Genomic DNA, 18,475 nt, shown 5'->3' with positions numbered 1-18,475 from the left:
GCCTGCGCAAGGCTCCGGTGAGTGCGACGTGCACGTCCCCATCCTCTACAGGGGAGACAGAGGAGCTCCACTCTGCAGAAGGCGCCAACGGCTCCTCCTCAGGAACTCTTTTCGCTGTTGAACAGTCACTGTCGCGGGATCCTAAATCCCTCCTGCTCTTCCTGAGCCCATTTTCTCTTGTTCTGAACCCAGTGCTGCCTAGATTTGGATCTTGTATATCCTGGTGAATCAAATAGTTCATGTAATATTTCTTCAAAGGTGGTTTTAATACTTGATTATATTGGCGCTGTTGTGAAAACCGTCTCCGCAACGTTGTTAACAGCCAATCGAGCCATTACGCAGCTGTCTTACCTGTTTGGTCACCATTTTATGCAAACATTGCTCAGCACTGGGCCTGGTGCAGACAAAGAGCTCAACAGATAATTGTTAAATTTTTAAATGTAACTCTTTGGTTGTGATCGTGGTGTTCCCATCAGAGGTGGTCAGTGGAGGAGGACCGAATTCTCAGGGTCCACGCTCCTGCTCTGCAGGTCAGCGTCCCAGAGTCATTCTCCTGTTCTCCACGGAACTGCCTCCTGCTATTTCTTCTAGACTGTGCCTTTTGTTTCCCTCCCTGCCTGCTGCCCAGACTTTGAGACACTGTCCTTTATTCCTGCCTTTCACTTCATCTGGGTCTAATCAATTCTTCAACTCAGATTTCTGATCCTGTTTCCCAAAGCGCTGGTGACCCCATTCTTTCCAGTTCATTGTCACCTACAGGTGCAAAGAGTTGGGTCTCCCATCCTTTAACTCTGTTCCAAAGTAGAACCCCTTGGTTTGTCCTTCTCCATTTCCCCATTTGGAGCCGAGGTCAGGTTCAGCAGACCCAGAGAGCTCATGTGGGTAAAACAGCAGGGAAGGAAAAAAGGTTGATGCCAAATTGAAACGCATGTGTGGGGTAGTCTGTTATTAACATGCATTAAGCACTTGGGCATGCTAAGTGCTTAATACCTGTCAATAACCATAATAATAAGACACATGTTGAGGAAGTGGCATTGTGTTTGCACCTTCCCTGCCTGGTAGCTATTTAACATGGTCAGTGGGACATCTGGACTCAGGCCAGTTGGTACCCAGTCTGATCTTTACTAAGAAATGGCTGCAGCTGCTACAGCCTATAAACCCTTGTAATGCTGCCCAGTGCCCAGCAGGGAGATGCAATTGTCCAGCAAATGGATTTAAGAAAAGGACTAGGAATAGGGTTTCCCAGGCAGCATTTGAAAAGCTAATCCTTCCATTTCTAACAACAACTACAAAAGAAAATGAGGAAAAATGCAGTGCACTGTGAGAATCAATTGAGATGGGAAATATTCAATAATTTATAACACTTCTGCAACATGTTTTCCTATAAAATTTAACCAAATTGAATCTTCATTTTTATATCAGAGAATCTTCCTACCTCATAACTGCATGGCTATTAGATATGTGCTTAGTTAGCTGGAAGACTGGAAGAGAAAATGATTATCGATGGGTTAGAGCCTTCCCATAGAGAGGGATATTATTGAGGCAGTACATGAAACGGAAAGAGTGTGAATCTTGGCATCAGGACATCTGGGTTTGACCGTAGCCTCCAAAAATCACCAGTTTCATGATATTAGAGCAGGCTCAAAACCTTTCTAATCTTTTCCTGTAAAATGGAAATGATTCCTTCTCTACCCATTTACAGAGCTGTTTTGAGAAAAATAAGAGATAATACAGACATCTAGAAATGGATACTCAGGTTTTGCTATTATAATGCTGCATAACAAACAAACCCACAATTTTAGTGCTTTATAACTACATTTATTTCTCCCTTGTGCAGTTTTGGATCAGCTGTGGCTCAGGTGAGCTTGGCTGGACCTGAGTTTGAGTCTTCTTGAGAGTTAGACTCTCATTCTCTGAGCCAGGCTGAAGGCGTAGGAGCCATGTAGGTTATGCTCTTCTTGTAGATGTTGGCCGTGAAGCAAGGGGGCGAGTGGAAGCTTACTCTCATTGTTAAAGGCTGAACTTGACAGTGACACACTCACTCCAGTCCACATTCCACTTGTCATTGCAAGTCATGTGGCCAGGCCCAACGTCAATGGGGCGGCAAACTGTCCTTAGCCCAAGGGAAGCCACAGCCCGGGTGGAAGGGAAGGAAGAATTTTGAATAACTGTTGTAATCTATCACAGTGCATGGAATTGTTCAGAAAACCATAAGGTAACATTCGGATGTTGGGTTCCTGATGGTTACTTTAGCCTTGATTGGTTAATAGCCTGAAATTGTCTTATGAAAGATGAGATTTGGAGCTTTGTGGGGAAAAAGGTACTCAGGCACATACTTTCTCCTGTAAATGTTATAGTTCTTGGTCACAATCTCAAAGGATGCATTTCCAGGTAACCAAGCATGCATCTAATAGCCAAACAGATACAGGTTGACAGATACTGTGATATCAAACAGAGTCTGATCAGTGAGCGCAGCTTCTTGAGTGTTCTCAGTCCCTCACGGGAGATGTGTTGGAGTTGGTAGAGTCTGTCTGTTGAGGGGAAAGAACTGTCAGGTCACAGAAAGCTCAGGGTAAGCGCTTACAAAGCCACTTGTACTGCAAGCCGTATCACATGAAATGCCAGTATGGATTCCTCACATAGTTTCACGAGCCATGTCACCTGGCTCTTACATTTCTACAATAGGTGACATAATGACTAGTCACACCACCTATGAAGTTGTCCTCACCGCTACTGTGTGACATTGACCAGACCGAGGGCACGTGTGATCAGCTGTCTCCTATGTAACCAGGCCCACGAGGGGTGGGGCACAGAAGGCCTGGCCGGGGCTGACTACCCACTCCATAAGTGCTCCTTAAACTTACAAGTGCTTGCAAACTGGCCAAAAGGATGGTAGCTAGGAGCAAAATTATGAATCTACTTGACAAATCAGGGGAGTGATCAGAAGTAAACAGGATCAATTTTGATGGTGACATAGTATAGTAAACCCACAGGGATGTAAAACACAGATGTAAATGTCATAGGCAAGGGTGGACCGACTATATACAAATGTGGCTAGAAAAGACAGGGAGTCCCCTCAGCAAGACCAGTGCTCACTGTGACTTTCCCAAATGGCCATGCGCTCTGTCCCTAGAGAAGTATTTAGGTCCCAGACCAGTCCCAGAATAATAAACACAGAGAGAATCCACTCCTTTTTATTTTTATTTTTCTAATTTTTTTATTGAGGTATAATTAATTGATATATGACATTCTATTAGTTTCAAATGTACAACATAGTGACATTTGTTTATATTGCAAAATAGTCACCATCTAAGTCTAGTTAACATCCATCACCATCTGTAGTTACAAATTTTTTTCTTATGATAAGAACTTTTAAGATGAACTCTTTTAGCAAATTTCAAATATGCATTACGGTATTATTAACCATAGTCACCATGCTGTACATTACATCCTCAGGACTATTTATTTTATAGCTGGAAATTTGTACCTTTTGACCCCCAAACCCCACCTATGGCAACCACCAGTCTGTTCTCTTTGTCTACGAGCTTGTTTCATTTTTTTTTTAATTCCACATCCACATATAAGTTGCAATCATATTTGTGTTTCTATGTCTGACTTTTTTCACTTAGCATAATGCCCTCAAGGCCCAAGGCATTGAAGTGGTACCACGTTACTATCAACTTACTCCTCTTGTCATTTCCTTTTATCACTTTGGCTGTGGGACCAAGGCGGAGGAAGGGAGAGGTAAGAGGGACAGTCAGTCAGGGCAAAGGAGAAAAGGTCTGGCAGGTCTGACTCTGCTTGAGTTGTGAGGAAAAGCACGAAGCTTGGAGTCAAATGGAACTGGATTTGAATCCTGACTCAACAACTTACTGAGTCATCTTTGCCAAGATAGTTCATCTCTCTGAGCTGCCATTTCCTTATCTGTAGAATGAATATAAGAATGTCTATTTTGTTCTTGTGATGAGAACTTTTAATATTAACTCAAGATTTTGTAGGATCGGTGTGAGAATTTAATGAGGTAATATATGTGGAAGTATTTAGCCCTGTGCCTGGTGGTCAGTAAAAGATCAACTAATGTCAGACCCTTCTCCTTCTGCCATAATAGGGGTGTCCTTCAAGTCCTGAATAAAAAAATAGAGAAATAAAGCTGACTAAATATAATGTGTTTCATAAGAAACCCTGCTCTCAGAAAAATTCAATACTAATTACCGTGCAGTATTTCTGCCAAACCTACAAAGCCATGTGGCAAAAATTTCAGCAGAAAGATGTGTGTGTCTCTATAAACCACTGGGAGGATTCCATGAGTTGATGCACAGGAGTGGTTTGAATCCTGCCTGGCACACAGTAAAAGCTCAATTAATGTGGTTCTAGTTATTATTATCATTTGTAGGAGACTATCATTATTATTGGCTGAATTAGCCACACAAATTTCTTGAAAATAGCTGACCAGTTTCATTACAGATGGATCCCAGGCTTTATGATTCAAAGTCTCAGACGGAATGAGGGTGTCCAGGAGGGAGAAACAGAAATGGGTGGTTTGGCTCTGAACACCGCTGTTTCTGGTACTGGGGCACTGATCCTCTTTATGGCTGCCGGGAAGAGTGAACTCATGTGACAGTCGTCTGTGGACCGTTTCCAGGGGCCTGCGCTCGCCTTGGAAGGGGGAGCTCTGGCCAGTTTCCAGGAGGGCTGACAGAAAATCTCAGTTAGTGGCTCAGGTTTGGGATTTAACCCTCCAACTTCTCTGGGAAGCAGAGTTGTTTTTTGTGGGGTTTTTTTGCGTAAATATAGGGGCAGGAGAGCTGTAGAAATAAGATAGGGAAGAACATAAGAAATCATAAAGCACTGTAATTGTCAATGCTTTCAAACACCATTATTGCTATTCTACTTCCATGACTATGGCTCTTTCACTATCAGATGTCTGGGTGTGTAACCCCCGTGTCTAAAAGTGCTTGAAATGCGGGAGAATGTCATTGCAAGACTCATTTTCTCCGAACTGGAGAGGAAGAGGGTAGATGTCCCCATCTCTCTGTCGACGCTTGAACAAGTATTGGAACTATGCCTCCTGGGATGACTACACGGGTCCAGTAGCTTTTCTCGCTTTCTTTTCAGTAATAATGGCTCAGAAACTAAGACATGATTTTGAAGGGATTTTAGCTCTAAGGAAAAAGGAAAGGAAGTAGGCTGACAGATTACATTTTTGTGAGCAGCTGTCTACAACAGCAGCGAAAATAAAGAGGGTTCAGACATAGTAGCTCAGATTCCCTAAGAACCTAGGGAGAACAGTAAGGACTAGAGATAATGGGTCTTGCCCATCTGCCTTCCCCGAGTTACTCATCCCTACCCCTTCCCGGGAGAAGTGTGCCTGTAGCTAGAACTCTCTACCTCCTTTAGCTAAGAACTTGGAACCAGAGCCTCCTCTCTGGGGACATGTGGGAGCAAAGGACTCTCAGACAGGAACACAAATCCAAAAGCCATTTTAACAATATGTCATCACGTAAGGTGTCACAGCAGCTTCATTAAGTTTGGGAAAAACTCAGGTTGGACATCAAGAGGTTGGTGCTTTGAGTCAATAGAAGGGAGTTCTCAAAGCTCTAAAGAAGTTGCCTCATTTTTGGAGAGCATGGTTCTGAGCCCCAATATGGTTCACGGAGGGCAGCTGCCTCAGCCCTCAGTAGTGACGTGCTCTTTGTTGTGGCATTAGCGGTGTCTTGGCCAAGGCCGCATGGCCAGGCAGGAACCACGTCCCTGGGGAAGTGAGGCCTGGAGGGATCGTGGGATGTGATTCCATTTTCACTGAAACAAATTTTCCTCTCTGCTTTTTCAGCTATTTGCTCTCTGTCAGCGACTTCACAGGTGGCCTTGGCCCCTAAAAGCCAGTCATCAAAAGATCATGATCAAAGAGAACCCTTCACACAGTGTGGACCACCTGCCTAGAAAACGCCTCTGTCAGCATCCTCCCCCTTCCATTTCCAATGTCCAGAGTTTCACATAATTTCTGTTCTTCTCTCTGATGCAAGCTCCAGGCAGCCGTCTGTGTTATTAGATTTAAGTATCCAGGTCAACAGCATCCATCGCCAGCCCACCGCTCAGCTGGGAGGGCTGTAGCCGAGGCTTCTCGACGCTCGCTGTTTTCATTTCAGCTCGTGTCTTCCTCCTTCACACAGCAGAGGCGTTCAGCATCCGGAGGGAGAGGCAGCTGAGAGCATGAAGCAGGGTTATCATGAAACCAAAGCCTAAATGTGCGCGCTCACCAGGCCTGGCACGGACTCATCCCCTCCTGGGCCACTGTGTGCCCGGACAGGACGACGCCTGCTTTACCGCCGCTGTTCCCTGGCGGCCAGGGCCAGGCTGCTGAGATCAGATGTGCTGTGGTGTTAATGCTCTGAATTTACAAAGGGCTGTTTGTGAAATGTCCTGCAGCTTTATTTCTCTCTCCTGGGTGCATGAAATCTTGGAAGGTCCAAGGATGGGGCTGGTATTAATAGAGTGAAACCTCAACTAATTGCAGAGCGTGCCCTGCACAACCCTCTTTGATCCCAGAAGCAATGCTGGCAGAAGGAGAAGGAATACAGAGACACATGGAGGCATTTAGGATGTCAGAGAGAGGGAGTTATAAAAATAAATTAGTTAAGCTAGCAACAAATGAGCTGGAAATGTAAAACATGCATCTGAATCTCTCGGGTCAAAGGTAGGGAAGGAAAGGGGGTTGATTCAAGTTGGGAGAAGACAGAGCCCAGCGTGGAAAGAGAAGGAAAGGGGAATGGCTGGAGGGATGGGAGAGCAGAGGCCTCTCCAAAGGGGACGAAAGCTGGAGAATAGAGACAAATGCCAGAGCCAGATCGGGCCAGCAGGCATCAAACAGATGTTTGTCCAAGCCCCCAGCATCTGGAAAAAGGCTTCCAGCAGCCACACCTCACCCAGACACTGGCCCATCCTACCCGTGGAAGCGGGTAGAGGGGGAAAATCCGCTCAGAGCCCTGTGCAGAGGACAGAACTAGCTTGACCATCAGGGCTGGCCTTGCTGAGGGGGGTCCCTCTTCCTATGCTGCTCTCATTGCTAATTTCAAAGGTTTCAATGACAAACACACGAGCACGTGTGCACACACACACAAACAACATCGATCCCCCCCACCAAAAAAAAAAAACAATTTGGGGGAGGGGAAATCACAGTTTACTGGGGTGCATAGTAGTAGCAGGTCTTTATGAAGAGATGTTCTCATGGATTTTCTTAGCTTTTATTTTCTAGCTTGAAAAAAATTACACGATTTATTTTATTTTTTTTCTTTTACAGTAGTAAAACAAGTGGAATTGTAGTTTGGGCTCATTATTTCCCTAGCTGAATTTACTTGCTTTTCGTAGTCCATCAGTAGCTGTAGATTCCATTATTTAGACGTTTTCTCCTGCGCTGGGGAATTCCTGGGCAGGGTTCAGATCTGACGAACTCCCAGCCTTCGCCTCCTCCTCCTGCTGGCTGAGATCTGAGTTTACTTTCTGGGCTTTTGTGCCACAGTCAGACAAAGACTTTAAACGCACAGGCCTGCTGAAGTGACACAGTGACTGAAAGTCGTTCGCCCCATCCGCCTATCAGTCAGCAAGGTTAAGTGACTGGGAGAACGTTCTTTTCAGTTGGGGGAGGGGTTGTTTGGGGCTTAAGGGTTTAGAACTGAATTCCTGGAGGAGAGACAGGAGGTAACATCAAGTGAGGGAAAAAAAGGTGACGAAAGACATATCGAGGACACTAAGAGTTTGTCATTTTAGCTTCCTGTCCAGGAAGCAGACAGATAGAAACCGTGGCTAGTGGCATTTAATCCCCATCCTCCAATACTGCATTATTCATAAAGCTTTGTGCTTTGTGTTCATTTGTTTGCTGTTAAAAGCCAAGTTCATTCATTCAACACACTTGTTGAGGGTCTACGTCTGAGCCATGGTGACAAGGCAGGTCTTGTATGATGCACTTTTTGACAAATAGACAAGCCTCTCTCTCCGTGATTTTGGGGGTAAGAGCAATATTGTGACTGAATGTAGATGCTTAGATGAAAACAGAGGCTAATTCTCCAGAGCCATGTCCATAGACTCAGAATCCCCAGTTTATCAAGGACATCAACAGTCATTTGTCCTGTTTTCCTATCTGATATGTGATCTCAAACTAATATCCTCATTGAATATGCTCCCTGGATGCCTGGCAAACTCAAGACCGCCAAGTTCCTCTTTACTGCACCTCCGATTGCGACAGAATTCTTTTTGTATTGAGCTAGAAGTTCTCTCTCTGACTCCCTTCACTGGGTCCCATTTTTGCCCACTAGAGCTACCCAGAACGTCTAATGTTTTTCCCACAAGGCAGCTAGTCCTCTGCTGAGAGGCAGTCTTTACGTTCCTCCCACCCTTGAATCTCTTCTCTAGACTCAACGCACCATGGTCGCTCAACATTCCTCGCATGGTTTTCCGCTCCCCTTGCAAAACTTGCTGATCTGTCGTTTACCGAAGGTCTTCTGAAAGTGTGGCAAAAAATATGCCAAGCATAGTTTCTGACCAGCTTCACCTCTAGCGGGCCTCGGTCCCCGTATTTGAAATACCCCTTTCTTTATTAATGCAGACCAAGTGTGTATGAGATTTTCGGATGCCTCCTCACATGGTTGGCTCGTCCAAAGCTTATAGGGAAATCACAGCTCCCAGGTTGGCCATATCTACACCTGCTGCCCTGCAGCCACATCTCTGCCCTCTGTATACATTCACTTACTTTCTGGACTGTTTTCACTGTTAAAGTTCATCTTGTTGGAACAAACACATTCTTGTAGCTGGTTGAGACTGATGGGGAGCCTTTTTGTCAGTGAACACAGTAAGTATCTCTCCCAGCTTCATCTGCTGCTCTGCCATGACCAACATGTCTTCTACATCCTTGGCCAACTTATAGTTACTGTTGAATAGGATAAGATGTCAAGAGAGGCTTCTTTATGAGGAAACCCAACCACCACTGAAAACAACCTGAAGACCTCTCTGCATTCTGGACCTGGACAGTTCCAGACTGAGCACTGAGGATATGAACCAATGTTGATTTGGTGACAAAGTAATGGGACAATTAGAGATCAGTGCAACTATTTTAATTTGGCAGCCCAGTTTGTGGTAACTCGTGCCTTAACCTACTCATCACAGTTTGTATCAGTTTTTGATTTTTTTTAATGGATTAGTTGAAAAATGTTAATAAATTTGCCCAAGATTTCCAATAGAATGGTTGGTTTCAATGATTCCAAAGTTATTTCTAAGCACGACCTGTTCCAAATTTTAGCCTAACATTTCTAACTGACTTCTAGACATCACAGAACTTTTCATTTTGCTTATATTTATTTATGAATATAACACCTCTCTTACGACAGTGTAGGCTCCTTGAAGCCCGGCGCAGGATCCGATTCATCTTTGCATTGCCTGCAGAATCTCATGAGGCACTTTCAACAGTAGATGCTCAATAACTGGGTGTTGAATGACTGAATCAGTGTGCTGATATACACAGAAAATAATACTATCGGCTTCAAGAAGGATTTTAGGACTGTGTAGTACTTTGAGATTCTGAGACGAAACACAACCTCATGAGTATACATTTTTCTTCCAGATTTGAAGCAAGCGTGTGTCCCTCAGCTTCATGATCTCTGAATAAGAGGTATTTGCCTTTAAAATAGCCTGAGGCTTCTCGTTCAACACAGCAGAATTTTTCTTAGTATATTCTCCCCAGAATCAGTAAGTTTTCCATCTAACCTGCCAGAGACAGACAGTGTCTTCACATCTGCAGTAATTATCTTGACAAGGTCAATTAGTGTTTAAAAAAATGATACAGTCACTTGGCTGCTGGTTTTCCTTTTACTCCTGTTTCTGAGCAGAATGCTCCCGGCGTCAATTGACGCGGAAGCTGCACTGCACCAGAGGAAAAAATGGTCTATGTCGTTGCCAAATGGAGGTGTCCTCTGGGCGGAGACGAGAGAACGGTTCTCAGGTGCTGGGGGAGGCCCAGCAGCCCCGGACAGATCCCTCTGAGTCTGCAGGGTGTTCGGAGATGCCGAGGCTTCCCCTTCGCAGTTTGAGCGCCTGAGGAGGTTGCTCAGGCGCCAAGCTGCAAGTCTTGACTCAAAAGAAACCCCAGCGCATGGGAAAAAGCATCCTCCAAGTGGAGCACTTTCAGAAAACCACCACCAAAAAATATCTCTCCTGCTGACCAGTGCAGAGGATGCAATTTATATCAAGCTTCAGTCAAACAAATACTTACCTGGTTTGGCTTTGTTTTCCCCATGCCTCAAAATTCCTAAGGGTTTGCCAAGTCTGTCTATGAAATCCTCTGTGTCTTCTATGGCCTTTTCCCGGGGGCAAATGCTATTTAGATAGCTTTTTAGTAATATTTTGCCTTTCATGTTATTTTTTTCTTAGCGCGATCTAGAATAAGTTGTGTGATTTTTAGATCCAGGTTTCTGTTATGGTTAGTGGCACATTTGTATTCCTATGGGGTGTTCAAGGTTGCCCTGCACATCTACCTTTAAAGATATCAATCAAAGATAAGAAGGATTCCCTGGGCTATAAAATTGGCCACTGTAAGATGGGAGTGAGAGCTCATGGGAGAGAATTAAAGGGATTGCAAATCAAACCAGATGGGGCCACATTCTCTCCTCTCTCCTGGAGCACTCGTGTTCCCTGTGGTGTAGTCTCATCATGTGGATCTTCTCTCCTCTAAGCCAGAGCTGGTCCAGCGTGGAACTTAGGGAAAAGAGAGGATCAGAGAATCCTGTCTCTGAGATGGCAGTCCTGCTGCGGGCGGCGTAAGCCAGCTCTTCTCTGAGCACTGCAGGAGCGCCTGCTTCCTCCTTCCTGACTGTGAAGGTCCAGATGGCCAACGAACAAGATACAGGGACAGGCAGCGTCACCTGTCTCTGATGCAGGCCTCAAACTAAAGGGACAATGGGGCATTTATTCCATAGGACTCAGCCGAGGTGGGCGAGGCCCTATGAAGCAGCTTTCACAGAATTTGGGCCTGGGACACCAGCCACATAGCATGAAAACACGCATCATAGACCTATCAGGAGGGGTAGCCTCCCCTCACCTCTGGGAAACAGCACAAGGAAGAAGTGAGGTCCTCAGGTAGCGTTCCATATTGATGGAAGGGCTGACCCGAGAAAGAAGCGCCTAACGTCACGTGCGTTGTTGCTTCTCTCCAGGGTCCTGGGGTAATTGGTAATTCAGACTTGGAAAGAATCCTAAGCTATTTCCTTCAGATTTATTCTTTCCACATGTGAAATGAAATAATTAAAACACCTCATCAGCTTTTAGAGCTTGAGTTTAAAAAAAAAATAAGGCCAGGAATTGCTGATTGAATCCATATTCCTCCCAATCTTCCACTAATTTAATTTAATGTCAAAAATTATTTACTGTAATGAACAATGATTTTGCATACAAATGGATATTTATAAGTGGATTTTTAATTTATGTTTGTTAGTAAATCATAATAAACCTATCATCCACAGCCTTATTACTCAAGATCTTTTCCACCGAACTTGAGGGTAAGAGGTCTCGTGCGTATTTTAGTTCACTTGAGGGCTGATGGCTCTGCTAGGCCACAGGGTGCTGGAAATGGTTGGCACAGTATCCAAGTGCTTTCCCGTGGACACTTGTAATGGTCATCAGGCTAAATTAACAAACACCTTTTTTTTTTCGGGATGTTATTTTTCCTTTTTCTCCCCCAAGCTCCCTGGTACATAGTTGCGTATCTTTAGTTTTGGGTCCTTCTAGTTGTGGCATGTGAGACGCCACCTCAGCATAGCTTCATGAGTGGTGCCGTGTCCGCAACCAGGATTCGAACCGGCGAAATCCTGGGCCACTGAAGTGGAGCTGGCGAACTCAATCACCTGGCCACAGGGCTGGCCCCTAACAAACACCTTATAATTATGGCTGTTTCGGACAATTCTAGTTAAACCAACTTTTTTATATGGTGTATGTCACATTTATCAAAGTAAAATAATGTGAACATAAGAAATTCCATGTCAGGTGGTATCTAACAGTCCCTTCAACAAGAGTTCTGTCTTTGATATGGGCAACAAGCGATGTCTTCTGGGACACCGTGACTCACCTCTGTGACACCAATTATAAAGTTTTTTTTTAATGTCCCAAATGCCTCCGACTTCTCTTTAACAACCCAAGATTATCTTCGCCTTACACTGATCAAAAACTCTCTCGAATTTATGTATGTTTTTTAACCCACTTTACTTCTTGAAGTTGTTCCTTCAAAGACGTCTTTGGGAAATCCACCCCTAGACCCCAGACCCCCAGAGTGGGCAACAGGGCAGCAGAGTCCGCATCTGTCTCAGTCACCTCTGTTTCCCCAGCGCCTGACTCAGTGTCTGCAGGGTCTCAAAAAACTACTTGTTTTTATAGGTGGTTGTTACTGGCCAGTAATCCCAAGAAAACAAACAAACAAAAGTGTATAAATTGTTTTATCTTCTTGAATAAAATCTCACCAGAAGGATTGTGAAAACTTGCTCACAGGCTTCTCTCTCTGTGTCCAGGCTCACTTACCGTAGGGACTTTCTTCCTCAACCCTCCTTCCCTCCCCTAACACTTACACACACACACACACACACACATCCCCCATGCTGCAATCGGGAATTTTGCAAAACTGTTGATGGATACTTGTTGCCTCTAGAATGGTCTTATCTCCTTGGTCTGTCAGCAGTCTTTCTTGCCTGACCCCTCCCTGCACCCTCGCCTCCACCTGCTCCACCTGCTCCACCTGTCCGCTTCACCTTCTTAGCCTCATCTCCCATTCAGCTTTGGTGCACTCAGCTTTCCAGCCACTCCATGAAAGTCACCTTCCCAGCTGAGTGATGGAGTCTCCTCCAGGCTCTTCCATTCTCCCACAGAGCCCTTCCTCCACTCTGCCGTGGAATGCCCGGCACATTCCCATCCATCCTTCCAAATCTAACTTAAACATTACCTCCTCAGAAGCTTCTAGACTGACTCCCCTGGGCATCCTGTACATGCCTCAGTTCTAGTGATTGTGAATCCTGGCTGGACTTTATTATCATTTGGGGAGTTTGTTAAAATTACTTGGCCCCACCCAAGATCAATTAAATCAAAATATCTAAAGGTGGGATCCAGTCATGGTTTTTGTTTCTTGTTTTTTTAACTCTCCTCTTGAATCTAATGGGCAGCCAGAGCCCTTGCATTGTTGTAATCTTTTTACTTCTGTTTGAGGTCTTCTTGTCACTTCTCGCTGGCCAGAACAAGGTCCTACCCATCTTTGTCTTTCCAGCCACGAGGATAGCTCCTGACATAGAGCAGGTGTTCAAGCACTCTTTGTAAATTCAAAATGAAATACTCATGAAGGCCAAGCTAACTTGACAGCGTTTCCAAAGTCCATAAATTCAATTTAGAGTAAGTCCCACAGTTGAGAACTTTTCATAGACATATTCTTCAAGGTTCCCATCCAGAGCTCAGGAATAGAGGGGCTTGATTTCATTTCGAGCCTGGGTTATAGTTCTAACTGAAAGCTGAAGTGGTCATAAGGTGAGCAATCGTTTCTCTTACGTTTGTTCTCTAAAAATGGTTGTTGCTTTTTCTTAAAAGCTAGTATGTGGACAGGACAGTCTGAAGACTGTGATCAAAGAAAAAACAAAATCTTTAGGTAAAACAGTGGGAAGAAACACCCAAAGACATATAAAGAAGGCATCTAAGGGTGGAGCCTTTTTAATACGATTCCTCCTCAACCAAGGAACAGGCCCCAGCAGGCCCCTTTGCTCCTGCCCCCACCCCATGTTAGAATCTGGCTGCTGCCCTCCCCCTCACCCCCAGCTGGTGTGGGTCACCGATGGAAGGTAGGTGGCAGGCAACTGAGTCACTGTCTCTGGTGGTGACCACCACCCCTTAGGTGACCTCCGGAAACCTCAGCTTGCTCCTCTGCTAAACATCAGCAGCTTCCTCAGAGTGCTGTTAAAAGGATTAAACTGTTTTATCTGTACAAAGTTCTTAACCGGGCGGAGCTGTAATCAGTGTTCAACCAGTGGTAACTGCCATTACCCTGTGGTTGTTCTCAGCAGACACTGTTTCATCACGTAGCGAAATGGGCCAGTACTGCAAACTGAAGCAGAAAGAAACTTCTGGCATGTCTTTTGACAAGAAGAGAAAACATTTCCTTATATAAACACATAATTTTGCTTAAGTCCAGACGTTATGACCTTTTGAAATGCATTATTGACAATCTACTTAACACACAAATTTGATTTCTGATCTGCAGACATGATAGAAAGGAAGCCACGCTCATTTCAATTGTAAAGATTTTAGGCATAGTATTCAAATAATTTAATCAGTTAGAAAAATAGAAATGCTTCCTGAAAAAAAACACAGAGCTTTCAAAAATTATTTTTTAAAGCAACAAATATACTAATACATAAAAAATATTTCCGTTTGTTAAACATCTGTCAAGGCCAAACCAGGCAAGGACTGAGTTAACCGTTCTCTGAGGAAGAAGTCTCTCCACGTGTACCATCACCTGCGTTTCTAATCAGTTGTTCTGGGAAGGACTCATTTGTCTTCCTTTCCGGGTCTGGAGCTGGGGTGGGAGGCTCTGCCCCGTGTTAAGTGTCTGCCTCTGCTCAGCGAGGCGAAGGCTCCCGGTGGGATGGCGTTGGGCTGGGATGGCAGGTCATTCAGACTCCTCCTTTCTACTTTAGTGTGCATACTCTAATCCCCTTACGAGCCCCCTTTGGGCTGGCCTGCACTGTGACCAGCATCTTCTAATCTCCGTGAGCCTCCTTCACCATGACCACACAGAGAGATGCTTTTGCCCCCTTCTCTGGTTCACTTGGATCCAATGTGAAGTTTCCCCAGATTGGTTTTGTGATTCTTTATGCTCATCGATTCTTGCTTGAGAATTCTCCCCCACTGATGCCATTATTCAGATTGTTGTCATTGACCTTGAGCTCCTGGAGTCAGAGCGGAAAGCACAGCCCTGCGCGGCCTGCTGCACAGCGAGCTGTCTGAGGTCAGCAGATCTGTCTCTCTCAACCCTGAACTTCCTTGGATGGGTCTCACTTGTTCGTTAGGCAGCTTCTGCATCATCTTAACAATATCACCCTATTAGCACACAGTGAAAGCCTTATCCTCGGCATTCCCTCGACACACCAGCCCCGGGGTCCCGCGGTTCAGATTTGGAGCTCACTGAGGCCCAGATTCCTTTCTGGGCTGGGAAACCACACCACCCATCTACCGGTGTTATCCTGTGGCAGCTGCATATTGCTGTGATGCTAAAAGCTGTGCCACTGGTATTTCAGATGCCAGCAGGGTCACCCGTGGTGGACAGGTTTCAGGAGAGCCTCAGACTCATACAGACTGGGAAGAAGGATCTAGCCACCCACGTCTGAAAAAACTGGCCATGAAAGCCCTAAGATCAGCGGGAAGCATTGTCTGATAGAGCGCCGGAAGGAGAGGGGATGGCATGGAACAACCGAGCAGGGTTCCCTCTGCACACAGGGGTGCCAGGAGTCAGAATCCATTGGACACCACTAAGAACAAACTCTCTACTTGCCAAAGCACACAGCTACGGGGGCTACAGAAGGATGCCTGTTTCTATTTCACACTCAGATGCTGTATGTGCGAACAGGGACATGAGCCTGTGTGCACATGTGTGAGTGTATTTTTCTCCATTTCCTTTATTTACCACATACTACTTTTAACATGAAAAGTAGGGGGGTTTCTTTGCTGAGGAAGATTGTCCCTGAGCTAACACCTGTGGCCAATCTTCCTCTGTTTTATGTGGGATGCTGCCACAGCATGGCTGGATGAGCAGTGCTAGGTCCACGCCCAGGATCCAAACCTGTGAACCTCAGGCTGCTGAAGTGGAGCACATGAACTTGACCACTGGGCCACCAGGCTGGCCCCAAAAGTAGTTTTTTAAAATACATACTTCAAGTGAGGTATTTCCTTTCTCAGATGGTAGCTCACCTGAAAAATGGACATTTAAATATGACCAAAATCCAACAGACAATTTCACATCTGAGCTAAGTTTTTGGTTCGATTTGGCTCTCTCCCTCCCTAAATCCTCCTCTGACAGCCCTCCGTCCTCACTGTGTTGAGCCCGTCTTTCAGAACATGCTACACATCACCCTTTGCACTGTGGACATTCAGGAGATGTTGCTGTGCCTCAATGTTTGTCAGCATATTGTGGCTCTGGCACCAAAAACGTCAGTGAAGCCAACACAAATTCTGCACATGGAAAAATGAGGAGTGAGAGAGACGAAGGAGCTCCCTAGGCCAGGAGAAAATTCTTCAAAAAATTAGTGGCATGGCTAATTTAATCTACAATGTCTGGCTTATTCATATGTGTATGCAAGTATCAAGGGGAGGCAGAATCTAATAAGTCTTGTTGTTCTTTCCCCAAATAGAAATGGCTTCATTGTTTCTTTTCCTGATTTAAAAACTGTAGTCTATGTGTGGTTAAAAATTTCATAAAATATAGAAATAAATTTAAAAGAAAGTAAAAACTACCTATAATAATTAACCCTCATAGCAAATGACTGCTGTTAATATTTGAGGGTTTATCCTTCCAGAATTCTTGTTTTTTTTCAATATCGTAACTCCTATTTATGGAGAGCTTTCTAGGAGTCAGGCACTATGCTAAGCACTTTTTGTATGTTACCTCTTAAACTCCTGATAATAACCCTGTGAAGTATTATCATGACCTAAAGTATTAATAAGAATTATTCCCCATAAGAAAACTGAGCTCCCAAGAGTTCAGGTAATTTGCTTGTGGCCGTACAGGAAGCTGGAGGTGGAGCCAGCTTCAAAGCCCATTAGTCTGACTCCAAAGTCCAATGTAACTAGATAAACTCTTATACATACATATTTATAGAAATACACGTTTTTAATAAAACAGAAATAGAACTCTATGCCGTGGGCTGAACTATGGGTCCTAAGCTATGTAAACCCGGAACCTCAGAAGGTGAACTTTCTTGGAATAAGAGTCTTTGCAGATGTAGTTAAAGTAAGGGTCTTGAGAGGAGATGCTCCTGGAATAGGCTGGGCCCTAAATCCAGTGATGACAGGAGAGGACACAGAGACACGGGGAAGAAGGCCACGCTAGGAGGGAGGCAGAGAGTGGAGTGATCCAGCCTCGAGCCCCAGATGCCGAGACTGCGGCCACCATGGGAGACAGGAGACAGGCAGGGACAGATTCTCCCTCGGAGCCCGCAGAAGGAACCAGCCCTGCAGACACCTTGATTTCAGACTTCCGGCCTCCAAAACTGTGAGAGAATGGTTGTTCAGGCCCCCCGGTGTGAGGACCTGCGGTATGAGGGCCCTGGGAATCTAACAGGCCACACTGTCCGGATTATTGGATGGTTGCTTTTTCACTTGTCAATAGATCACCAGCATCTTTAATTTACCAGCACGTCACAAACATAAATGCCAATCCGCATTTCCACTTGAAATGGCAAAGTACAATTCTTTAGTAAAGATTTAGGAAAATTTACTTAATCAATCTCATATTGATGGACTGTTAGAGTATTTTCAACTTTTGGTTTTTACAAATAATAGTGTGGCTAAAATTCTTGGTTAATTCCATCATTGCATATTTTCCCCCAAAATTACTTCCTTAGGATAAACTTGCCAAAGTGAATGCCTGGGTCAAATATGTTTCCCAGTTAAGGCTTTTGATCCAACATTACCAAGGCACCTTCCAGAGAAGTTGTATCAATTTATACTCCTACTAGCACTGTGTAAGTAATGCAACGATGACAGAATATTTCCTCCTTGGCAACCCAGGCTTCCATACAATACTTCTTGAGAATGTGCTTGGTGTGAAATGTTTAGCATCAGCATCTCCCTCCTGGGCCAGTCATTATCTAGCACCAAAGACGGGATTCTGAGACCTTAAAAACAATGACGCCATAACTTACAAGTTCAAAAGCTCTAAGGCTGATGAATAGAGTTTTAAATAGAAAATCAGGAGGCCCGTGCTAGCTAGTCTGTTAGTTCTTATGATGCAGCTTCTCTGTATGTGTTGTTGTTTCTGTGATATCCTCAGAGGACTGATGTGCACTCTGGAATCGAATTGCCTGGGTTTGAATCCAGTTTTCACTACTTATTAGCTATGTGCCCTTAGGAAAGTTACTTAGATTCTCTAAGCTTCTCTTTCTTCACATGTGAAATGGAAAAGATGATAGGCATCCTTACTTCACAGGGAATCACGAGACTTCTGGGAGCCAATGCCCATAAAGGCATTCAACACGAGCCTGACACAGAGTACGTATTCTATAAATGCAAATATGCATTATTATTATCATCATCATTGTACATAAGTCTTGCCATACATGTGGCCAGTAGTGCAATTGATTTAGAGTCATTCCCAGGAGGCCAAGGTCATGGGTTCAAGCCCAGTTTACTTGGCTCAGTTCCACAGCCACAGATTGCGTCCAAGCCCCAGCCAGCTGTCTCGTAGGCAGCC

This window comes from Equus przewalskii, chromosome 17 (assembly GCF_037783145.1).
Source record: "Equus przewalskii isolate Varuska chromosome 17, EquPr2, whole genome shotgun sequence".
NCBI lineage: Eukaryota > Metazoa > Chordata > Mammalia > Perissodactyla > Equidae > Equus > Equus przewalskii.
This window is presented reverse-complemented; position numbering follows the sequence as displayed.